At 55.4% G+C, this 20104-nt stretch overlaps 1 protein-coding gene across 4 annotated transcripts in view; it reads right to left on the reverse strand.

Annotated features, from left to right (window-relative positions):
* NSD2 (nuclear receptor binding SET domain protein 2) overlaps positions 1-13620 on the reverse strand; it is a 90690-nt gene extending 77070 nt beyond the window's left edge. For 2 of the 4 annotated variants that reach the window (XM_042985138.1, XM_042985134.1), the window contains exon 1: positions 13541-13620. The gene's annotated coding sequence lies outside the window, so the exon portion shown is untranslated. Of the gene's footprint in view, positions 1-1133; positions 1150-12585; positions 12841-13540 lie in introns of those variants that run through there. The other 2 variants (XM_042985135.1, XM_042985137.1) reach the window with 2 other exon arrangements.
* Between the last annotated feature and the right edge of the window lie 6484 nt (positions 13621-20104).

The raw sequence follows: 20104 nt of genomic DNA on the forward strand, positions 1-20104 counted from the left end.
CAGCCTGGAGTCTAGTCTCCGGACGGGGCGCATCGGAGGGGCGCGCTACCGAGGGGGGAGGGGCGCTCAGCGCAGCAGCGAATTCTAAGACAGCTGCCAGGACCCAGGGGGAAACACCTACCAAGCCTGACGGTGGGGTCCCGACCAGTCAGCCGTCAGTCAAGCCCCCACCCAGACCCTGCCACCAGCTCCAGGACCTCCATCTTCACAACAAACCTTCACTGAGAGCGGCGATCAGAATAGCGAGGAAACTCACAAGAAACAAGAATTTACAAAGGCAAAAGCGAAGCAGCAGCTCAGAGGAACACCTCGTACACAGAACGGGAGAGCCCTCAATGTGACTCCCATGGGAGTTGAAACAGACACAGCCTCCCACCTGGGTATTCTCTGCCCACCTCTGGTGACACGGTGGCCTCTAGGGAGGTGAATCAGGTGGCTAGGGTATGGGGTGGGAGAGAGATTTTCACACCATAACTTTTTAATTCTGAAGCAGGAGAACGTATCATCTAGGCTCTTCGTTAGATTTTTAAAGGAACGTTATGAAAATGTAAAAATACTCCCAAAATAATTAAAAACGACAGCACTGTCTGTAGTCACATTTCAATACCGTCAAGGGGACAAAAAGAGACAAGACATCATAATCTCCTAGTCTTGCCAAAGGGCAGAGAGGAAGGAAGGAGGGAGGGAGGGCAGCAGGAAGGGAGAAAGGGGGAGAAGGAGAAGAAACAGGGAGCGGTGGAAGGAGGAGGAAGGCAGGAAAGAAAAGAGAAACACTGGAGAGAAAAAGAAGAAAATCTGAAGATCATGCTGACACAACAGCCATGTGGTAAGAGTTCCAAACAGAAACAGAAGGTTTTAAAAATTATAAAAGAGCCCTAAACAGACATTTGTCCAAAGAGGGCCCGCAGACCACCAGCAGGTACACGAGAAGAGGCCCAGCACCACTCATGGTCACAGAGAAGTCATTCAGAGCCACAGTGAGGACGACCTCACCCCTGCCAGAATGGCTAGCATCAAAACACAAGAAACGAGCACGGGCAAGGAGCGTGCGCTGCTGGTGGGAACGTGAATTTGGTGCAACCACTGGGGAGGCCAGGATGGAAGTTCCTCAAAAATATTAAAAACAGAAATACCATCTGAGGAGTGTCGGTGGCTCGGTCGATTAAGCGTCCCACTCCTGATTGTGGCTCAGGTCACGATGCCACGGTTCGTGGGATGGAGCTCAAGGTCAGGCTCTGGGTTGACAGCACGGCCTGTTTGGGATTCTCTCTGCCGCTTCCGTGCACGCTCACGCGTGTGCTCTCTCTCAAAATAAAAAAAGACATTAAAGAGAAAGAAGAAACAGCACGTGACCCAGCAATCCCATTCTGAGCATTTATCTGAAGGAAACAACATTGCTATCTCAGAGGCATCGGCTACCCATGTTTAGTGCAGTGTTATTTACAACGGCCAACACATGGCAACAACCTCTGTGTCCATCAACCCACCAGCTGATGAAGAAAATATGGTAGATATATACAATGGAATACTATTCCATTGTATATATCAAAAAATTGCCCCAATTAAAAAAAAAAGGAAATTCTGCCATTTGCAACCCAGACGACATTATGCTAAGTGAAATAAGCCAGAGAGGGAAAGCCAAAAACTGTGTGATCCCCCTTACATGTGTAATCTGAAAAAGAAAAAAGAAAAAAGTCACACTCATAGAAAAAGAGAGTAAAACAGTCAGGGGCTGGGGGTGGGAGAAACAGGAGAACATTGGTCAGAGAACACAAACTTTTGTTTTGTTTTGTTTTGTTTTGTTTTGAATCTGAGAGACAGAGAAAGGGCACACCTGTGCTCGCACAAGCAGGGGAGAGGCGCAGAGGGGGAGAATGTGAAGCAGGCTCCAGGCTCAGCAAGGAGCCCAACCCGGGGCTGGATCCCACAACCCTGGGATCATGACCTGAACTCACTGACTGAGCCACCCACGTGCCCCAGAGAATACAAACTTTCATTTATAAGATCGAAGACGTAATATACATTATAGTGACTATAGTTAATAATGTATTTCACTTGAAATTTGCTAAGAAAGCAACTTTTAAGCACACTCACCACACACAGTTTATATTGTACGCTTGAAACTAACTTAACACTGTATGTTAACTACACTAGAATTAAAAACATCTTTTTTTTAGTATTTATTTTTGAGAGAAAGAGACAGAGAGAGGGACAGAGACAGTGCAAGCAGGGGAGGGGCAGAGAGAGAGGGAGACACAGAATCTGAAGCAACTCCTGGCTCTGCAGAGCCTGACACAGGGCTCGAACCCACAAACTGCGAGATCATGACCTGAGCCAAAGTCAAGACGCTTAACCGACTGAGCCCCCCAGGCGCCTCTAAAAACATTTTTAAAGGTAACTTTTAAGTGATGGATAACTTGATTATGGTACTCATTTCACAACGTATATGTATATCAAATCATTACCTTGTATGCTTCAAATATATAACAATTTCGCTGGTTATACCTCAATAAAACTGGAGAAAAATAGAAACATAGTCAAGATTTTTTAATTATGGAAGAGATAACTTAAAATGTCCCAGAATCAAACGGTTAAAAAGACCCACCAAGTCATCAAGTGCCAGCATAATGAGTGCAGAGGAGACCCATGGCCAAGGGCGGGGGCGGGGGCGGGGGGGGGGGGGGCAGGGTGCAAATAACAGGTCATAGGCAAAGAATCAGAAACCGCGATAGCATCAGTGTTCCTAAAAGAGAAAATACACATGGCAAGCCCCAAAATACTGAAGCAATGCACTTCAAATTTGTGAGAAAATTATTTCCAATCCAAACCACGTACGCAGCCAAGCTATCAACCGACATAGGAGATTGTTTTAGCATGCCAGGTCTCAAAAAATGTCGCCTCCCGGAGCACATTTAAGAGAAGCACCACAGGTTAAAGTAAATCATAGAAGACAAGAGACCCAAGAATCGGTGGTCCACCTGTGAAGGGAAGAACACGCAGCCGTGTCACAGGCCCGTGGGGACCCAGTCTGGAGCAGGAGGGCAAAGAGCTCCGAGGTCACCGAAAGAAAAACATGGCAGTGACAGAGTCCAGCTGACCATCACTAAAGGCTCTTTACACGGTTCACCTGGAAAACCTGGGACTGAATTAGTAATAGACGCACGGGAGACCAGGCAAATGGAAAACAACATAATGCTTTCCACTAAGGAAACACGAAAGCAAATATTACCCAGCACACTGTATGGTTCAGCTGAACAATGTAACAGTTGCTAAATATCCATTTAAACCAAAAACTGTTATAAAACTGTGGTGGACTAAAGATGGCCCAAAATTCTCTCTCACTCCCCTGCACAAAGAAAGGTCTATGTTTCCACGCCCTTTGTCTGGCCTGGGGCTGTGACTGCTTTCACGGAAAGAGCATGACAAGAGCAACGCCACACCAGCGCCCACCTAACCTTGGAGAGCAGCCACCACCACGCTGAGAGGAAGCCCAAGCAGCCTTGTGGGAAGGCCCACCTTGGGAGAGCGGAGGCCTGCAGCCAAGAGCAGAACTGCACACACATAAATGCTGGGTTTTCAACCACCGAGTTCTAGAACAGCCGACCACGTAGAAATAGATTCGCCAGCACCACAATATTGGGAGGAAGCAGGGAAGGGAGTGGGAGGCGAGGGGACAAGAAAGACCCTTAACTCCCAAAGATGGAACCTGACACATAACATTAAACCTCAAAGTTCTCAACTCTGCCAAAATGAGCAAGTCCTTTTTTTCAGAGTGCAGATAGAGTCTACAGAAACGACTAACAAGAGCGCAGCGGTTGCCTCAGGGGATAGGGGAGCAGAATTTGTTCTTAGGGTTCGTGGTCCAGTTCGATAAAGGAGAAGCTAAGCCAGAAATAGCCATAAACATTTTAGTTGGTGAGGTTACGTTTCCTTCCTTCCTACACTTCTGCATCATACCAGTTTTTCACAAAATGTGTTTTCTGATTTAAAAGTTATCTGTAATAGGGGCGCCTGGGTGGCTCAGTCGGTTGAGTGTCCGACTTCGGCTCAGGTCATCATCTCACGGTCCGTGGGTTCGAGCCTCACGTCGGGCTCGGTGCTGACAGCTCGGAGCCTGCTTCAGATTTTGTGTCTCCCTCTCTCTCTCTACTCCTCCCCGGCTTGCACGCTCGCTCGCTCTCTCTCTCTCTCAAAAATAAAGATTAAAAAATTTAAAAATCATCTATTATAATAATTAAGCTTCCTATTTCGCCTTAATGATGTGTCAAGAGTTCACGCATCCTTGAAAGTAGGACTTCTATGAACTCCAGCGGGAACTCAAACTCGGGTTCTGCTCCACCCCTACCCTGCCCATCACTCCTGTGCCCAGCGGTTCATGAAGGGAGAAGAGCAGTGAGGTGGCGCCAGGATATGAGCAGCTACAAAGAAGCAGCCCTGAGATCTCGGCCGCGCGTGGAGAACAGGTAGCTGGCGAAGACCACGGGAGGCAACGCTGGTTTCTATGGGACGCAGACAGCCCACAAAGGGGCTCAACCACGAGCGGCCGCCAGGTCCAATGCAACAGCAGGTGCACGTCCCTCCCACACCCGCGCTGGCCACGCTGGGCCCCACAAGGAGTCTCCCTGGGGGACTCAAGAGGCTGCCGGTAAAGGAAGAGCGAGGTCCTGTTATTAAAACGTAACGGGCCGCCAAGGCAGATTCCCTCTGCCTCAGACACTTATCAACCTACAAAAACAAGGAAGGCCCCTCTCCAAAGGAAGCAGAGAGGGTAACGATCCAGGATTTCTTCTGAACCAGGAGACAGCCCTCAATCACACTCCACTGACCCGTGGCGGGCGGCCGACACGAGAGCACGGGACGCCACCCTGTTTCTGCCCTTTACTGACGCCACCTGCTGATTCACACGGGTCCCTAGAGCAGCCGAGAGCACTGTACTGTCTGAGAGACGCACGCGAGCTTAGCCTCCAAAGGTGGGCAGTGGACAACACGAACCACTCTTATTTTTTTTTCAAACAAGTTATAAGCGGTTGAATTTTAAGGAAACGAATACTTTTTTTATACAACTTTCAGAACTAGACAGAAAACAACCCAATAACCTGTTAACGTGATGCGTAATCCCGACTCAGGTCCCACAAAGCACAGAGCTTCAGAAACGGAAAACCCACCATGCTGCTCTGCCAGCAGTCCCGCTTGCAAGCCTTCATTCCGGGCACTGCTGCTTTCAACAAAACATGCTTGTCCTCTCCCACCTGAGGAGGACTAGGCCGCCCGAAGTCAGACAGCTTCCCCACGCCCTCAGGCCAGACCTTCCCACAGAAATTCCAACAGATGAGAATCAGGGGCCTCGCGACCAGATGCCGGACAATGCTCGGCAGCACCCCAGTCACACGCAGACCAAAACCTGAGCGGTTCTAAGTCGCCCGCACTCCGTCCTGCTCACCCCCCGAGGCCGTGGTGGGTGGCTGCGCCCTGCTCTCGGATCTGGCCACGGGGACTGCATCCGGTGCTGACCCCTCAACAGGCAATTGTCTGTTCGGCTCACACACGTCGAGTGCTTGCAGGGACACAGAAGTGAACTAGAGACAAGGGCCCTACCTTCAAGAAGCTTCCACTCGAGGGGGAGGGGCAATAAACAAAGTAACGGCTGTTGTGGAGAAAAATAATCAGCCAGGGGGATCTGGGGAGCAGACAGGACACAACTTCAAAGCCGGGGGGGTGGGGGGGATCAACGTGAGCTTCACTAGGAAACTGATATTTCCACGAAGACATCAACAGAAGTTTTCATGATTCTTTAATAGGCTGTTCTTGGTTTCTGAACCATGAAACCAAAGTAGATATAAATTGTTCTTACAGAAGAATATTTTGTCTAGACGGTGAATGGCACCCCATCTATCTGGTTTTATCAGACAAAACTTATTAGGGGCCACCCCAAACATCTCTCCCATCCCAAACAACAGGTCTTATCAGTCTTATTCCAGAATCCTTCCTACACACACCCACCTACTTCTCCCCACACCCACCACCTCGGCACTAGCCCACCACCAGCATCCTTCACCGGACAAACACCGGACAAACACCGTAAGGTCCTAACTGGCTTATCAATCAGCAAAGTCACAGGCAGTTCTCCTCGACGTAGAAAGCATCACAATCACGTGAAAAGCTCATCTGAACATAGATGCCGGGCCCCCCTCCAGAGCTTAGGACTCAAGAGGCCAAGGACAGGCCCACGAACGTGTGTGTCCAACAAGTTCCCAGGTAAATATGGTGCCAGTCTAGGGGCCAGGCTTGGAGACCCAAGGACTAGGTCATGCTGCGGTGACAAGCCCCAAAGCCATCACCTGTTACCTGGTTCAACCCAAAGGGTTCTCTCCTGCTTACAGTACAGATCTGTGTGCTCCCACAATGAGAGTCAAAAAAGAAGATATGATAAAGCACACATCTCTCAGATCCTCCGGTCAGAAGCAACAGGTCACTTCTCATTGTCCAAAGCAAATCATACGGCCACACCAAACTCCACGGGGGCAGAACTGTTCAGTCCTATCGGGCACCAAACGTCCAAAGCAAGGACAACTGGAAAGATCCCCGTGCAAACGGACAGCAGCCACGGCCTGGCCTCCTGTACCCAGCTCTTCACGCTCCCCCGTCCTCCCATCACCAACTCTACAGACGACTCCAACAAAGGCACTGTCCAAAGCCAACGGATGTGTGTCTCACCCACACGCCCCGCCCTTCCTTAAACCCTCCAAGGGCCTCGTGCTGCTCTTAGGAGGAAGATCCTTCCTACGGCCCCAAACTCCTGCCCCCTTCTGACCTGTGCAGCTTCATTTTGCACACGGTCCCCTCACCTTCCGTTCCCGCCCCAGGGTCTCTGCACAGGCTGCCCCCTCCTCTACGTACACGTGCCTACCTCAACCAGGTGTGTCCCCCACCAAGCCCTCTCCTGCTCTCTGCTCCAGCACCCATCCCATCGGGAAGTCTTCCCTGAAAGCCAGTCCCCAGCTACATAGAATCTCCCTACAGATGCTACCAGACGCATCCGAGATGTCCTTCACGACTTTCCTCTTTTCTGTCATGGAGAATTCTAAACACACATAAAGGTAGATAGAGCAGGTACAGCCCCACCTTCCCACAAGGTAATTCCGACTCAGGGATTGTCCTTCCGTGGGGACAGCCCCACGTTCCCATACCAACCTCGACCTAGGTCAGTCCTGATCCAGCCAGCCATACATCCACTGTCCCCTCTTCAGAGAATTGTGAAGCAAATCCCGCGTGGCGCATCATTTCATAGGTCAGTAACTGAACGTGTCTCTAAAAGGTACAAGTTCTTTTCGTAAGTAAGCTCCGTGCCCAATACGGACGGGGCTTGAACTCAGGACCCTGAGATCAGGTCACATGCTCTACCAACGGTGCCAGCCAGGTACCCCTCAAATTATGTTCTTCAAACATAACAAAACCATTATGGCAGCTAAAAAAAAAATACCTCCTTAACGACACATCCAGTCAGTGTTCCGGTTCCTAAGTATCCCGGCTATCACAGGTGATGTTTAGCCACGTCTCTAACCAACGGGCCTGTCTTGGACACAAATAAAATGTCCACAGAACACTTTTGTTCCCTGTTGAAGAGATCAGGCCACTGGTCTTGTAGGTTCTGCCAACGGCGACCCTATGGTTTAGCTTAACGTGTTCCTCTCCCCCTGTATTTCCCATGAATTGGTTGCTGGACACAGAGCCTTGATCAGATTAAGGTTCGACGGTTTGGCAGGACTATTTCAGGGTTTCCAAAGACGTGTCTCCCCTGTTTCATCCCCCTCACAGGTCTGTAAACTCCACGGGGTGAAGGCCATAGGCTCTGGTTCATCGCTGGAACACAGCTGATACTCAGTGAGCGAAGAAATGTTAGAAAGAAGTGCACCGCCATGCTGACTAACAAAAACAGAATGGCCCACCCTCCCAGCCACGTATAGACGGGCTTCTGTTAAAACATCCCGAGAGGCAGAACAGTAAGCTGCCAGAGACGGAAACAAAGGCCAGGCCTTGCAGGGGCTCTAATCACTTATGGCCGCGTGCCTTTGGGTCAGTACTTAATATCTTTGGGTTTCGGCCTCCTGCTGTGAGGGTTCGACAAGAGGTAAAGAATATTCAGTGCTGGAAGCTGCAGAGAAAAGCTCTATGCAGACGGCACCAACTTCAAATCTTTTGGGGGAAACGACACAGAAGTCTCTTATTTCTAACATGTATTTTAATCTAAAAAATGTAGGAATTCACACTTTCATGAAACAAAAAGCTTCAGGAAAAGAGAAGACTCCAAAGCTGTCCCCACTTGTTAACGGAGTACTCAGCGGCACTGTTCGAGGACCAGAAGACAGGTCAGAAGGTCCTCCCCCTGAAAAAGTCACGACCTAGAAAAGAGGAAGGGACGGGAGCCCACACAATGTGCTGTCACGACAGGGCCTAGCATTCATAAAGCGATGACAAACTTGGGAGCAAAAAAGCCAAACAACAAAGACCCTGTATCTAGTGCTGTGGGTGCTGGGTGGGCAGCACCAGAGGCAACAGGTCACCAGAGCTGCAGCACCAGGACAGCGAGGTCTTGGAGCAGCCAACAGAGATGCTGGACAAACACGCAGGGGCCACACACTGTGCTCAAGACCCATGGCCTCCTCTACGGGGCAAACAGGAAAAGCACCAGGGATACTCGTGGCTGGCAGGTGAGATCAGGGCTCCTTTCTGCAGGGAACAGAGATCAGAAACTAGGCCCAACTTCCCTCTCACGAGTACACAGGGAGACAAAAATGGTGCCCCAGCCACCAGATTTTTCAAATTATGAATACTGGAGTCACCTGGACCAAATCTGTCCCCTGAATTTGAGCCCTATGCTGTGCCCCAGCCCATCAATCCCACTTCAGCCCCCTTTCTTGTATCTGCCCGCTCTTCCCATCCCTACCTCCGGGGCCTTGGAGAGCCACAATTCTCTAGCACTGGTTCGTGAGCCTCCTCTCTGACATCTGTCACCTGCCCATGGCCCTCCTCTGCCTTCCCAACCTCACAGCAGGGCAAGCATACTCACAGCACTTCTGAGACTGTATACACTCAAAATCAAAGAACTGAGAGTCCACTCATTCAAATAATCACGGAGCAACTGATGGTCACTTGGGCACCACCCTAGGCACTTGGGCGTATGAGAGTAATCAAAGCCAGGAGAGAACAAGTCCCCACCCTACAGACATGTCAATGGAGCCAGGCAGATGGACAGATCAATAAAACACAGTGTCAGGGGATAAGTGCCAAGGAGGAAAGGCTAAGGCAGACGGGTAGTGCCAGGGTCTTTTAAGTCAGCGGTCAGGGAAGGTGCCTGGGAAGAGGTCTCAGCAAAGACCTAAAGGCAGGCAAGGAGCTAGCCGTGCAGGTGTTCAGGGCAGAGCATTCTGGGCAGAAGAAACAGCAAATGCAACTACCTGAGGCCACGCGTGGCCGCGGTCCTTGCGATGGGCCAAAGAGCAGTGGGAACGGAGAGTGGGCGAAGGTGGGCGAAGCACAAAGCGCTCCCGGCATAATTACGAGGGCCTCTCAAAACAGGCAGAGACTTGGGTGGCCCTGTGGGAGTGCGGTCCAAGCAGAGAGTTGAGCGAGAGGTAAGAAAAGCCAACGGTGCCCACGTGCGCACTAGGGGGTGTGTAGGCAGGGAGGTGGCAAGCACTGACCATGCAGATGCCCAAGGGAATGGGCCGCAGGACGAGACAAGTGCAGCACAAGCTGAGGGGCCAGGGACACTGTCTCGAACCCTAAGGCAATGGAGATCCTTGAAAAGTGGGGCCTCACGTGATCACACGTGCACTTTTCACAGTCGAGGCAGGGTGTAGGGAGCTGACTGAAGGCGGTAAAACTGGAGTCAGAAACACGTTTTCTGATCTGTTGGCCTCCAGAATACAGCAGCAGAAACACATGAAACGTTACCAGAAACACGAAGGTGCTGCTGATATAAATATATCCTTTGACAGCATAACAAACAATTCACACCATCAACTCTTTCCATGACAACCCAGTCAGCTTAAACACGAGGTCCCAATTCCTTCCAGGAGTAAAGAGTGTTCCCTGTGCACCTGCTAGGAAACTCTCACTACTGGGAGCTTTAAGCTACAGGCCAACACTCAGCTTAACCAAGACTTTGCAATGTCTGTGCCTCTATGTTTTGTTGAAACCGTTTAAGTATCAGAGAGATAAGTGCTTTGAAGACGCTTATGTGGCCACTTGCTTGTTGGAAGGCAGACTCAAGGACAAAACAACTTTGTGGTCCATCTTCAGTTTTTTTACCTAGCAATCCAAATTTCATCGAACCAATCAACTCCTTCAGGAGCTATATTGCAACCAATAGACAAATGAAAATGCTGACAAGTCCCTGGGGCAACCAACTTAAGTCTCTTTCTCCCCAAAGGGCTTAGTATAAATAACCATGCCTGGAAAAGAAATTAACAAATCATACAGGGGGTGCCTGGGTGGCTGAGTAGGTTATTCGTGGGACTCTAGATTTCAGCTCAGGTCGTGATCTCAGGGGCATGAGATTGAGCCCTGCATCTATCTGGCTCAGCACGGAGCCTGCTGAGGATCCTCTCTCTCTCCCTCTCTCTCTCTCTGCCCCTCCCTCGCATGCTCACTCTCAAAAAAAAAAAAAAAATCACATAAAGACTGTGTGTAAAGTAAGAGCCTAAGCCTCCCTCCATTCACCTCTTGTTTCTCACCTCTTGTTCTGTATTTGCCCCGCAAGACAAACAGGTACAGTCAACACATCACTGCTTGCTTCATCTTGGTGGTAGATACAGGCCTACTACTCGTTACACTTACACGCTCGCAGTGTCTCATAATCAACTTTTATTTAACATTCAAGTTAGCTATGATGAGAGAAGGAGACAGCCCTGCCTGGCAAACACGGTCTCAGCTCCCCGACCGAAGCCGGGTGACCCTGGGCCAGCCGCTTACGTTCCATACTCAGCTTCTTCCAGAGCATCCCTCTCTGCGCCAACGAGACTTACAGAAAATAGAGGCAAACGGGTCAGGTGCTGACTTTAAAATGGGCTGTTTGTTTATCCTAAGTCGTATGCCCCTATATTCAGCATTCACGGAGTTCTTGCCGTGAGGAGGCACCCCAGAGCCTGTGCCGCCCAAGGCCGGGAGAGCCCTATCTTCAAGAGCTAGGCCAGGAGGGGGTAAAGGCCACCGCCGGCCACTGGAAGGCCGGGTACTCCGCGCTCCAGCGGGAAGGACAAGCAGTGCCCCTGGTCCAACAGCAGCCTGCGCAAAGGCCTGGAGCCAGGGCAGGGCACCGCATATTTGGGGAACAAAGACACACTTGCTGGAGTCCAGCAAAAGAGGAGAGTGAGGCTCAGGCAGCTGAGACGCTAACCCGAAACTGCTCACGTTCTGTCACCAAGCCAGAACCACAGCAAAAGTGCGTACCAGGACAGGGGAGCGTAAAGCTTAAACCTCCAGTTCCCACTGGCTAAGGAAAGTGCTTGCTTAGAAAGGTTATTTGTCCAGAATGAAAAGGGCAGAGCAAAACAAACCTAGACGGCAAACCTCAGCATCATCTTAGCACCTTTTATCCGGGCTGTGTCTCACGAGGCACACCTTTTATGGGTGTTTTCCATCGTCTGCCAGCACCTCTGAGTCTATCCCACCTACTCTTACACCCGAGCGTCAAACCCTAAAAAGGAAGTAACTAATTACTTGACATTCTGCCGTAGGAGTTGGGACTTTTCAAAGCTGGGACTCCTTGTAGGAGGAAGGGGCATCCAAACAGGTGGAAGGCTAGACCCACTCCTCCTTAACCAGAGCCGCGGAGCCTCTCATTTCTGGCGTCGAATTCCCACAGTTCCTCACCGGGCTCCTCACATTAAAGCGCTACCGTTTTAAGAGTTCCATGTGAATCACGTGCGTAAAAACCCTAAGCCTAGCTGCCACACCTGGTGGCCTGTTTATTGTTTCCACAAATCGCAGGTCGGTTTACTTTGCGTAAGAATAAAATTGTCTCTCAAGCTTCAGTCACTTATCCGAAACTCTTACACAAGAAAGTTTACAGCTGGAATCAGAGGCCAGTCTGACCCGCAGTCATGTAGTCGCAGGGAGGATTTTTGTGCAGAAGAGATCAGAGCTCTCCACAAAAGCTCTCACCAACTCACAACCACGCAGCACGCCCTCTCTTTACCAACCATCAGCCCCAAACTGAAGGCTGCCGGGCGTCTGAGAAAATGGAAGAAAAGAAAAGGAAATGACTCAAAGTAATCATGCTTAAGGCATGAGTCCCCTTCACTTCCAGTCGGTAGTTTAGATTTGAACTATGGACGGTTGTGGGGTAAGAGCACACAAGGCGAGGGTTGTGCGCACAGGGCGGGTTTCCTCCGTCTTGCCGTTTGCAGCTGTACTTTTAAGCACTGTGGTTCTCACACTTAAACAGACACCGAGGGCATTTAAAGCATTTGAAAAAAGAAGAGGTAAGGTCCCAGCTGCGTGAATGGGACGGCTTCTTAACACCCCGACAACCTTATTTTAAAATACACCAAACACAATGTAACCGGTGCGCGGGGTACCTACGTGAGCTCCTGAAGTTGTTCAGTGATCAAGGAAGCTCGGGGTTTAACTCACGTAAAAGTCAAGGCCCCCAAAACCTAAGCGTGGGTTGTCAGCGCCCAAGCCTCGCGCTCACGCCCTACCACAGCGGCGTGTTCCTCGCGGGCTCACGCTCACGCTCTCACTCTCGCACCCGGAGCCCCCACTCGTCTGCTGCACCAGCGTGCGGCCCGGCGGAAGGGCAGCCGCGATACTAAGTTTCCACCTGGATGTCAAACCTGGGGCGGCTCCGGCCCCCCCCGCCCCGGCACAGCGGGAGAGAGGACTGACGCCGCGGGCCCGCGACCTTTCCACCCAGACTCAAGACCAGCATTTTTTAAACGCCGGGATTTTCAACCGCCCTTCTCGCGAGTGGGGCCGCGGCAGCCGTGCGGTCGGCGGCCGGGCTTCCGCGCGTCCCGAGACCCCCGGGGGGCTCCCGGTCCGCGCCGGGTGGGGGGGTGGGGGGAGAGGGGGCCGGCGCGGCGCGCGCCGACAGCCCCGGGCGGGGTCCCCGCGCCTCCACCTGCCAAGGCCCGGCCCGGCTCCGGGGCGCCCGCGCTGACCAACGGCCGGCGCCCGCGAGTGTCACCCGCGGACCGTCCGCAGACAAAAAGCGCCTCCCCGCCGGCCCGGCGCGCCCCTCCCACCGCCGGCCGGGCCCCGCGCCTCACAAAGGCCGGCCCGGCCCGCTCGGCGCCGCCGCGAACAAAGGCCGCCCGGCCCGCAGGCCGGCACAGGTGCAGCCGCCGGCGGCCGGGCCCAACATGGCCGCGGCCGCCCTCCGCCCGGCCCCGTTAGCCGCGGCCGCCCCCGCCCCGCCGGCCGGCCTGCTCCTCCCGGCCCCTCAGCCCCGGCCCCGCGGCCCCCGCGCCCCCGGACCCCTCAGCCCCTCGGGGCCCGCGGCGGCGGCGGCGGTTGAGCCGGCGGCTCCAGTGACCTGTTGTGCGTCGCATCCTCCGGCGGCGGCGGCTCTCCCGGCGCGGCGGCTCCGGCGGCGGCGGCGGCGGCGGCGGCGGCGGCGGCGGCGGGCCGGGGAGGGGGCCGGGGCCGCGGGGGAGGGAGGGCCGAGGGAGGGGAGGGGGCGGCGGCGGCGGCGGGCGCAGCGCGGCCAGGCCGAGGCTCTCCGCGCGCGGCGCCGACCCCGCCCCCGCGCCTCCCGCCCGCCGCCGCCGCCGCCGGGCCGCCGCCGCCTCGCAGAAGCCGCGGGAAAGTGCGCGCCGCTGATTGGCTGCCGCGCTCGCGGGGCTGCGGCCGGACTTTTCAAATCCGCGCCGGGCGGGGCGCGCGGGCGGGCGGGGCGCGGGGGCGGGCGGGGACCGGGAGGGGGGGAGGGGAGCGGGGGGGGAGGGGAGCGGGGGGGGAGGCGCGCGCGGGGGGCGGGGACCGGGCGGGAGGGGGGAGGGGGCGCGCGGGGGGCCGGGGCCGCGGGACCCCGCGAGCCGCCTCAGAGCAGCGCGGAGCGCGCGTCCCGCTCCCGCTACTCGGCCGGGCGCGCGCCAGGCGGCGGCTAAACCCAAAGCCCGGAGCCGGGAGCCCGAGGCCGGAGCCAGCGGGCGCCGGGTGACGTCACGGCCGCGCGCCCAATCGCGGCCCGCGAGCGGGCCCCGCGCGATCGCGGCCCCTGCCGGGGGCGCGCGGCGGTGGATCTGGGACGTCGGGCAGCCGCGCGCGTCCTCCTCTCAGCACGAGCCACTCGGGCTGCGGTGCGGTGGCCGGTGCGCGCGGCACCGCGGGGCCAGCCCGCGGGGGCTGCCAGCCCGGCACCCAGGTGGTCACCCACGCCCCTACCTCGGGGGCGGGAAGAAGGCGCCCGGGACAGGAAGCGCGGTGGCGCGGGGAAGGCGGAGGTCAAGTTCCAACTGCCCCTCCACACACACACACACACACACACACACACACACACACACACACACACACACACACACACACACACACGCCTGCGCTCCTGGAGCCTACGCTACAGACTTGGCTTCCGATGGTCCCAAACAATGGGAGGGAGCGTGGAGGACAGGCCGGAGAAGGATTGGCCCGCTCGCTGGTGTCGGAGTCTTCCTGCAGAGTATCTGCAGGGCGTGGATTCAGCGGTTCCCCACCCCGTCCCCAGTCTCAAGTCTGGCCTGGAGCTGGGTGGAGTGGGGGATCTGTGGTCAGAGTGAGGACTCGGTCCCTGGAACTGCTGGGCGATGTGCCATTCCAATGAGGCTGCAGCGGGGCAGGGCGGCTTAGGAATGCCAGCCTGTGGTCAGAGCACAGCTTTGAGAAGATCACTCTGGCTGTGGTAAGGACAGGGGGCGGTATGGTGGACACGACGATGTGCCGCTCAGGTCCCCTTTCAAGCAGGGTCTTCCTGTTCGGCCCCCAGCCGCCACGTTCTTCGGGGTTGGCCTCAGCTGCAAAGAGCCATCTCACCACAGGTCTCCTTCCCCGAGCAGCCGCGTCCCGTGTCTGAGGGCCTGGGGATACAAAGGCTGTCCATACAGTTCCGCCAATGTAGGACCCTGGTAGGAAACTCTGCGTTAGACGTGGGCACTTCAGAGTCCCCACCCTGACCGGCTCCAAGCTGCTTCCCACCAGAGCAGGGACTGGCATAGGGCAAGCCGGGGCAGGGATGAGACCCTCCCCAGTGTCACAAGTGAAAGGAATTAGGGAATTGCTCACGCTTCCAGCCAAAAGGTATACATGAGGTCCTAATGTGTGCTGTGTCCTTGCAGGGTGCTGGAGATCCCGAGATAACTAAAGAGACCCCCCAGCAGTCACTGCCAGACTCCACCGGAGCTCCTGGCAAGGTGTCCAGCTGGGCGGTGGCTCATTCATGCTCCCATTTGGCCTTGGTATCTGTCCGGCAGTGGGGAGAATAGGTGTCCTTGTCCTTTCTGGGGGCCCAGGATCCCTCTGGGGAACAAACCTGAAAACTGTCTTATAAATCTCGTAGTACAAGACAGATACCACCATCTCTCATTTGATTTCACAGATTTGGAATTAAAGCTCCTCTCCTGAGGAAAAAAAAATGCATTTAGAATAGTGTGATCAATATGCAAATTTATTCAAAACATGCAAGTGTGTGTTTAGATTCTCTTGAAGAAAGTGATTTGGGGCTGGCTGGTCTTTTCCCGCCCAGTGCAGTCCTCCCTGGGCCCAGCCTGGCTGACTCAAGGAGGTCCTGAGCCCTTTTCAGCAAGCCTGACCAGCAGGACAGCCCCCCAGCCCTGCACACTCCAGGGGTCTCGCCCTGTGGAGACCATATTTCCGATGGCTGAGTCTCCCTCAGTGTGAAAAAGAGGCTCTCAGAAGACTAAGGACACCCCCCATGCACAGATGGACTGCTGGGTGAAGAGGCCTTCGTGTGCGGGTACATCTGTGCCCCCCACAGGTGTTCACGTGTGAGGCTTCCACAGGTAGGCAGTCGTCCCTGGGGTGGCTATTTCAGTGCGTACAGAGCTTGGCAATTCTGGGAGCCCGGGTAGTTCCGTGCGGGACAGGCTGAGAAAACATGTTCCTGGAAAACAGGCCCCAGGCGTGCGGGGGAGCGCCATGAGAGGCACAGCCCCAAGCCCGGTGGGCCCAGAGGGATCCCAGACACACAGGGACGGCAGCAGCTGGGGCGGGGTCTCAAAGAGACTCCTGTCGTTTCTCTGGACAAAAACTCCGTACTCAGAGGCGGGCGATTAACAGATGATGGAGCGAGCGCTGCCCCGCTCTGGCCTGGTGGGGTTCGGCTGCCCTCCATCTCAGCTCCCACGGCACCCCTCCCACCTTCTCAGGCAAGGCCAGCTGGGCAAGGCCTTTAGAACCAGAGGACTCCAGGCCTGCCTGCTGGCAGCAGCAGACAGAACAAGGGCTCGAGAGGAGCGGGGAGTCCCCTGAACACGAGGTCTGCTGCTGTGCCCCTCTAGCCGCCTGCCTTCCACTAGCCGCCTACTCTGGGCATGCGGCTCCAGGAGGCACACTGCAGTCTCCCTCTTGTTTCCAGTGCGGCCGTGGCTGAAGCACTCTCTGCCTCCCTGCTTCTCCCCACCACAGGCCCTGCAGCTCACCGCCTGACCTCCCCGGAAGAGCTGCTGCCAAAAGCAGAGCCCAGGCCCCTGAGCCCAAGGAGCCCCATCCCCTGCCAGGGCCAGGGTCCCTGAGGGGCCAGGCTCATCGCTGTTTCCATGGGGATGTGTGCACTCTGACCCCAGCCTTTCTCCATCCCTGGCCAAATAAAGAGGGCTTCCAAGTGGAAACTGGCAGTCTTAAGCCACCCCTCCTCCCATGCCCCAGGTGGCCCCTGCCTCCAAGGAGGGGAAGGAATAGAGGCCCTTCCCCCAGCCCAGGCAGAGCGGGGGGGGGGGGCCTCCCCGCACCCCACCTTCCCAGCAGCCCCTTCCCAGCCCTGCCCACTCGCTACACTCTCCAGACTTGGAAACTTGCCTTTTCCGAGGTCTGGCTCTGCCTGTGCTCCCACCTGGCCCGAGGGCCACTTCAGTCTGCTGGGACAGCCACCAGGAGCCAGCAGGCAGCACTGCAAGGCTCCTCAGGGCCACAGTGGCCAACCCTCCGTTGCTTGGGGGTCGCTGTCAGGCAGGGAAGATAGACATGTGGACTGAAGCCTGGCTGAGGAGTCTCCCAACCAAGTCCTGGCTAAGAGGCCTGAGCAGGAGGTTTGTCCACCCTCTCTCCTTCCACCTTGGGGCTGACCCCCCCCAGAGCCTCCCAGAGGCCTGAAGCACCTGTCATCAGAGTCTCAGTGGTCACCTCCAAGAGCAAACCAAAGCCCAAGACCAGGGTCCGGTCCTGGAGGCAAACACAGACCCTCCTGCCCCCAAAAGCCGCTTCCTGGAGACCCCACCTAGCATTCCCCCACACCCTCCAGGGACTCCACTTCCTACGTCCCTTCTAATCCAGCCTCTCTCCAGTAGGAGGCAGCCTTGGCCCCCTCCAGTCCATGCTCTGCATTCAACCAGGAGAATGTTTCTTTTGTGTGTTTTTTTAATGTTTATTTTATTTTTGAGAGAGAGAGAGAGAGAGAGAGAGAGAGAGAGAGAGAGAGAGAGAATGTGAGCAGGGGAGGGACAGAGAGAGAGGGAGACAGGATCCCAAGCAGGCTCCAGGCTCTGAGCTGTCAGCACAGAGCCTGCCACAGAGCTCGAACCCATGAGCCATGAGATCATGACTGAGCCGAAGTCGGAAGCTCAACTGAGTTACCCAGGCGCCCCTCTTTTTCTTTTTTAAGTTTTATTTATTTTGAGATAGAGCATGCACATGAGTGGGGGAGGGGCGGAAAGAGAATCCCAAGCAGGCTCCCCACCGTCAGTACAGAGCAGGGAATGTTTCTAAACCACAAAACTGACCATGTCAGCCAACTGTTTAAAATCCTGCTTGACTCCTCGGGGCGCCAGGTGGCTCAGTCAGTTAAGCGTCTGTCTTCGGCTCGGGTCAAGATCTCAAGGTTGGTGAGTCTGAGCCCCACATCGGGCTCTCTGCTGTCAGTGCAGAGCCCGCTTCAGATCTTCTGTCTCCCTTTCTCTGCCCTTCCTCCGCCTTGCACATGCACTCTCTCTCTGTCTCGAAAATAAACATTAACAAAATAAAAAATAAATAAAAATAAAATCCTGCTATGACTTCTCCATGTCCTTCACACAAAACCCACTCCTCAGCCAGTGTTGGACTTTCAAGAGTGGGAAGGACACTGCCTGTGCCTCTCCAGCCCAGCTCTCTCCCCAGAGCTCCAGTGTCTGAAGCTGACTCCCTCCCCGCTGGATGTCACCCCTTGGACAGCCACACCCACCCACCCTTGTTGGATGTCAAATTGAACTTCTTCTCCCCCTGCCCGCACATCAGATCTGAGCTGGGAGACTACTTTCTCCAGAAGCCTTCCCAGGCTGGCTGAGTCCCTCTGGAAGGTACACACAACTCTGTGTTTATCTCCAGGTGGCACTGCTGCCTGGACCTGGATGGCCAGTCTCCTAGTCCTGGTTGCACTTTAACAGGTAGTTTAGGGCCCCACTAAAGTGCCATCAAACAACACAGTTACTGTTTCACAGTTGTGGAGTCCAGAAGCCTGAAGCTGGGGCACATGTAGGGCCATGCTCCCTCTGAGGCTCTCAGGGGGCATCTTTCCTGGTCCCTTCCCAGCTTCTGGTGATGATGGGCAGTACTTGGTGTCCCTAGGCTTGCCTTGGCATCGGTCCACTCCTGGGCTCTGTCTTCACACAGCCTCCTTCTTGTGTGTCCACCTGTCTGTTTTATCTTCCTTTTTTTTTTTTAAAGATTTTATTTTTTAAAGATTGTTGAAGGAGAAAGAGAGAGAGAGCGAGCTTGCACACAAGCCGGAAAGGGGCAGAAAGACAAGGAGTGAGAGAATTCCAAGCAGGCTCTGCCTGATGTGGAGTCTGATCACACAGACAGCAAGATCATGACCTGAGCCAGAATCGAAAGTCGGTTGCTTAATGGACTGAGCCACCCAGGCATCCCCTCTTTTTTTTTTTTTTTTTCAAAGACTTTTTTTGAGTAATCTCTATACCCGAAGTTGGGACTCCCAACTCATAACCCCAACCAAGAATCTCATGCTCCACCAACTGGGCCTGCCAGGTGCCCCTATTTTCTCTTAAGGACGCCAGTCATTGGATTAGGGCCCCCCTAAGAACTTCATCCTTATTTGATTGCATCTGCAAAGGCCCTATTTCCAAATAAAGTCGCATTCACAGGCAGGGGGGTTAGGACTTGGACATATCTTTGGGCGGACACCGTTCAACCCACATCTCTCTCACTAGCTGTACGACCTTGGGCAGGGTGTGAGGCTTCCGTGTGCACAGCGGGGCAGTAGGGCAGCGCCCGTGGGGAGCGGCTGGCAGGAAGCAATGGCCGCGTGAGGTCAGAGCCCGCCTCCCTGAGGGCACATGCTCCCATTTGCCCGGCGGCCTTCCCTCGAGGAAGCGCGGGGCACGCCCGGCTGGGGGGGGGGGGCGGGGGGATGGCGCGGGCAGCCGCGGCGTGGGGGTGGGCGCCGAGGGGGGGGCGCGTGTAGCCGGGCAGGCAAGTTCGCGCGATCCGGCCGCGGGATAGAGAGGCGGCCGCCGGGCGACCCCAGAGGTTAGGGACCTGCCCCAGCCGGGGACGCGGGGCTGCCTCCGCCCTGGCCCCGCCCCACAAGCGCCGCCCGGCCCATTGGCCACGCGCCTCGAGGCCCCGCCCGCCGCTCCGGCCCCGCCCGCTCCCGGCTCCTGGGGCGCTTCTTCCTGCCTCCGACCTCCCGTGGCCCGGCTGCCGGCGGGTTGGGTCTCTGCAGCCTCGGCGGAGGGAAGGAAGCGATGCCGCAGCACCGAGGACAGTGATGAGAGGAGGGGCCACCTACGCCATGCCGCGCCCGTCCCTCCGGCGGCCCCCGCACCCTCGTCCTCCGCGGGGACTGCCCCAGGTCGAGGACCACTCGGGTCAGGGCTGCGGCCAGCGCTGCCCACTCATTCAGGCTTTTGCTAAAGTAGCGCTTCTTTTTCTAATTATGAAGATTGCAGGAATTCAA

The sequence above is a fragment of the Panthera tigris genome, chromosome B1, assembly GCF_018350195.1.
Source record: "Panthera tigris isolate Pti1 chromosome B1, P.tigris_Pti1_mat1.1, whole genome shotgun sequence".
NCBI classification, from domain to species: Eukaryota; Metazoa; Chordata; class Mammalia; order Carnivora; family Felidae; genus Panthera; species Panthera tigris.